This window comes from Palaemon carinicauda, chromosome 3 (genome assembly GCF_036898095.1).
Source record: "Palaemon carinicauda isolate YSFRI2023 chromosome 3, ASM3689809v2, whole genome shotgun sequence".
Lineage (NCBI taxonomy): Eukaryota > Metazoa > Arthropoda > Malacostraca > Decapoda > Palaemonidae > Palaemon > Palaemon carinicauda.
Window position 1 is genome coordinate 83242215 of NC_090727.1, and position 5000 is coordinate 83247214.

The window sequence follows — 5000 nt, forward strand, 5'->3', positions numbered from 1 at the left end:
GGACGCGAGTGCAAATTAGGAAAATAACTTTTTGTGTCAAATCCTTTAACGCACATTCTTCATTGCTCAACAGAGAAGCGAAATGAAGAACTTGTCTAAAGACCATGAAATGGGCTTTGGAGGTGCTGAAGGTCTGAGCCTAGCACAGGCTTTCGGGACTTTATTAAAGATCTCGTTACCTAGGTCGACCTGGAAGGCATATAGAATGGGTCTTGTCAAAGCAGACTTACACGCTGAAATCGTGTTCGCTGCCAACCCTTGACCATGGAGGTGGGGAAAAAAGATAAGCAGAAGTCTGTCAAGATCTCCTGCGGAATCTTCGCCTTGACAAAAGGCCACCCATTTTCTCCAAGATGACTTATATTGCCTTCTAGTAGATTTGCATTTATATTCCTCAAGGAAGTCTATACTGGCTTTCGAAATCCCGAAACGCTTTCTCACCGCTAGGGAGAGAAAAACATGACCTGCAGGGTCCGGGTTTTCTGTAATGAAGCGCAGACAGTTGACTTCTGGACTCGCTGGGTCAGAACTGGATCTGGTAGTGGTACAAACTTCAGCTACAGTTCCAATGCCAGGAGGAACCACACGCTGTTCGGCCACTTGTGGGCCACTATTGCCGCTACCCTTTGAAGGATCTCAGTTTGTTGAGGACCCTCAACAGAAGGTTGTGAGGAGGGAACAGATAAATCTTGGACCATCTGTTCCAGTCGAGGGACATCGCGTCCACTGCTTCCGCTAAGGGGTCCTCGTACGGGGCACGTACAGGGGCAACTTCTTGTTGTCTTTCGTCGCAAAGAGGTCTATCTGCAGTTCTGGGACTGATTCAGAATGAAGGAGAATGATCCTGCGTCTAAGGACCATTCCGACTCTATCGGTGTGAACCTGGATAGAGCGTCCGCTGTCACATTGCGGACTCCTTGAAGGTGAACTGCCGACAGGTACCACTTCTTCTTTTCCGCCAATCGGAAGACGGCCAACATCACCTGGTTGAGAGGTGGTGACCTCGATCCTTGTCGATTCAAGTATCTTACAACTACCTCGCTGTCTATTACCACTTTCTGTGGAACGAATGACACGGGGAGACTTTCTTTAAGGTAAGGAGCACTGCCCTAGCTTCTAGAAAGTTTTATGAGAAAGATCTTGAATAGCCTGGACCAAGTCCCCTGGACTTTTTTCCGATGAGAGTGACCTCCCCATCCCTCCTTTGAGGCGTCTGAGTGAATCGTCACCGACGGGGGAGGTGGCTGAAGAAGAACCTGACATCTTTAGATGTCTGGCTTGGGACCAAGGCCTGAGAAGAGTACTTAGCCGAAGCGGCTGGTCTTCTCAGATCTCTTCACGCGTTTGATGCATAACTTCTCCAAACTCCGATTGCATCCTTTAGCTGTGCTCTAGCACTGGGTCTGTCACCGAAGCAAACTGGAGAGAGCGCAGTACTCTCTCCTGCTCGTGTCTTGATATCCTTTCGGAATCTTGAAGTCTCTTGACAGAACCCGCTATCTCCTTCCTTTTCTTCGCTGGGGTGGAGAAACGGTGTGACAAAAGGTCCCAGTGGATCTTAGCCACTGGAACTTTTGAGATGGAGAAAGTCGAGACTTTTTCTGTTGATCTTGAAGCCTAGGTACTCTAGGAACTGGATCACTGACTGGAAGCTTGCAAGCATTCTGTCTCGGATGCTGCCCACACCAACCAGTCGTCCAGGTAGGCTACTACCTGAATTCCCTTTAGGCGAAATTGTTTGAGAGCTACGCTCGCAAGCTTCGTAAAAATCCTTGGGGCTATGTTTAGCCCGAATGGCATGGCTCCGAAGGCGTGTAGTCTTCGCTGTAGCCTGAACCCTAGGTAGGGGGAGAGTCGATGGCTAATTGGGAATGTGCCAGTAGGCATCTGACAAGTCTATAGAGACGGAATATGCCCTCTTGGGCAGTAAGGTCCTTATGTGTTGCAGTGTTAGCATTTTGAATTTGTAATTCACTATGAACTTGTTAAGTGGCGACAAGTCCAGAATGACTCTGAGCTTTTCCGAGTCTTTCTTGGGAACACAAAACAGCCTCCCTTAGAAATTGATGGGCTTCACCCTTTTTCTCCAACCGTTCTTGAACGTACTCCTCCATAACGGGGGTGGAGTGTTGGAAAAAACCGAAGGTACGGGGGTGGAGTGCTGTACCAGCTCCCGCCCATTCCATTCTTGAGTAGGCTGTGGGCCCAGGGATCGAAGGTCCACCGATCCCGAAATTTCAGAAGTCTCCCTCCTACCGGTATCACCTCACTTGGACTGCTGTCCTGAGGTCTTGCCTTCCTGACCACGACCACCCCTAAATCCCCTTCCCCTTGAGGGGCGTCTAGACGAGCCTCTGGCTGCTCCTCTAGGCTTTGCTCGGAAGGAAGTAGACTGCCCTTCGAACGCTGGGGTGAATGCCGTGGACTGTGTCGACACGGCCTGGGGTACCCACTGAAAGGTGGTCGGGGTTTGTGCCACGATCTGGGGCACTGGGGGCAATGGCAATTGCAGTTGCTGTTGCTGTCTAAGAGGCTTGGCTGGCCGAGACGGTAGCCTAGTCCTCATAGTCTTCCTCTTTGGTTGAGGACCCTCATCCGGGGAAGACTTTCTTTTGATAGCCAGGTCCCACTTCTGGAGAAGGTTTCTATTCTCCAAGGTGGCTTTATCAAAAACTTCTTTGACCAAGTCGGTAGGGAAAAAGGTCTTTTCCCCAAATGTTGGAGGAGATTAGTTTCTTTAGCTCGTGCCTCACTGTAGCCGAGGTAAACACGAACTCCCTACCAGCTCTCCTTGCCTTGACGAAGCCATAAAGGTCCTTCGTCACTGTGGCCAGATGAGGCTTGGCCACTACCATGAACATTTCATGGACCTTGGGGTCACTTGCCATCGTCTCAAGAGTAGTCTGAAGAGACATTGAGGCAGTCAGTCTTTCTTTTGTATCGAGCTCACTTCGCAAAAGAAAGTCAGACAGCTTAGGGGGGTCCTTGCCGAACTGACGTCCGGCAATATCAGCCTCCAACTTTCCACTTAGAACGTAAGATGGACGTCCTTCCAATCTTTGTGGTCCATAGGCAGGGCCAGCGACAAGGGTTTACACTCCTCTAGGGAGGGGCAAGACTTGCCGGCCTCGATTGCTTTTAGTACAGCCAGAAACCCTTTCTGTAAAAAGGGGGAAGGCTCTAGTAGGCGAGGACACAAAGGAAGGGAGCTTCCTATTCAATGCAGCTACCTTTGAGTTAGAGAAGCCCCTCTCTTTCATCGAAGATGAAAGTAGAGCTTGAGCCTTAGCATGGTCATCACTATGACCTCCTTCGGCTCTGCCTCCTCCTTTGAAGCTGGTTCCTTCCTCAGCCGGACATAACAGTCCGGATATGGTGCCTTGCTGGGCCAGAATTCCACCCTCCGGGGGAACTGAGCCCAGCATATCCGAGATGACGATCTTTCCAGTCGTCATCGACATGTGCTCAGCATACCTCCATGGGTTAGCATCCGAGCACAAAGGAAGGTCTTTCACATTGAGCTTTTCTGGGGCCCATGTGATTCTGCAAGGCACTGCATTCGCAGTTCCATTGCAGCCGCCTTCTCCTGATTCTCCTTCTGCATTTGTTGGATCATTCCAACAATAGAAGAGAGGGCCTGTCCCAGCTCTACTGGGAGACCGGCCGATGTAGAGGGACTTGAACTTCATCCTGGGCTTCTGCAAGGAGGTCTTCCACCTGACACCCGTCCACATCAGATATCCTGTCATTTAGCTAGATGTCTTGCATCGCGACCGCGACTTCAGCATCCACCTGGATCTGAACATAGGGGATCTCCTCTTGAGGCTGGGGAATCACTGCCTCAGCTGATGCCCTTAGGGAAAAGATACGCCCTCATCTTCTCACTTGGAAGATAAGGGCCAGAAGTGTAACTTTTGGAAGCCCCTTACCCAGGTACGAAGCTTCTTCCTAGCTATTTAAATGTCTCATTAATCAGGTTAGTGCACACAGTACATACCTGAGGGTCCCAATACCGGAGATCATCCTTGGAGACAGCGTATGCTGCGTGTCTCCTACAAAACTCATGTCCGCAGAGGTTCTTGCTGCTGACATTGCAGAAAGCACTTCCCCACTTCGGAGTGTCCTTCTGTAAAGAGAAGAAATTTCCATGAGTATCAAGTGAACTATGTATCACTGGATATGCATAGTATAGCATAACAATTCATAAATGAAAGACACACACTTGTGTTTCCCTCACAACCCATTGTTGCAGCCTTCCAGATAATAAAATCAAAAAATTGGTTTATCTCTACTAGAGTAACCAATGCAAGGTTTCCATAGGAAACAGGTGGAGCTCACACCTAGGCAATGATTTTAAAATCCTGGATAATAGACGGGGAAGAACTCTGCTTCCTGTCTGAGGGCAACAGCAAAGGGCTGTGTAAGAAAACACAATAGTGTTAGAAGATACAGTGCTGTACCTAAACTTTTACTATAGTTTTCTTCTTACTGTATATGCTATACAGAAGAATACTAGTACAGTATAGGAGGATGTGTGCCGGCCTGCCTTTACCGGCCGGCACACACCACAATTAGCTTTAAAGTATACTACTTAACAGCTATAGGGCGGCAGCCCTCTGGTTCAAATGCCTGTGCCGGCGGCAGCAGCTGCCGGCCAGCAACAGCCAGTGTTGGCCGGCAATGATTGCCGGCCAGCAACTACACAAGGTAGTACCCAGCTGCCGGCCACACTCTTGGTGACCGGCAGACAAGGACTGACATAAGCCGGCCGGCAAAGGTACAAGACCGATGCCAGCCGGCAGCAAAAGAACCAGAAGACTACCCCTGCCCGGCTGCCGGCCTCATAGGCCGGCAGCCGGCCTCATAGGCCGGCTGCCGGGACAGGTACAGCACTAGAAGAAAAAAGAATGGATGCCGGGATAAGAGTGTACACGACCCCCAAAGCCCGGCAACCGAAAGAGTGCATATAAGGAAGGGGAGAAACTTAATTCAGGCTTCCT

The 5000-nt window shown here is 50.0% G+C and overlaps 1 long non-coding RNA gene across 2 annotated transcripts in view; it reads left to right on the plus strand.

Annotated features, from left to right (window-relative positions):
* The window catches only part of LOC137638357 (uncharacterized), a 1259132-nt gene that overhangs the window by 248007 nt on the left and 1006125 nt on the right, over positions 1-5000 (plus strand). The gene's annotated exons all lie outside the window — the stretch shown is intronic.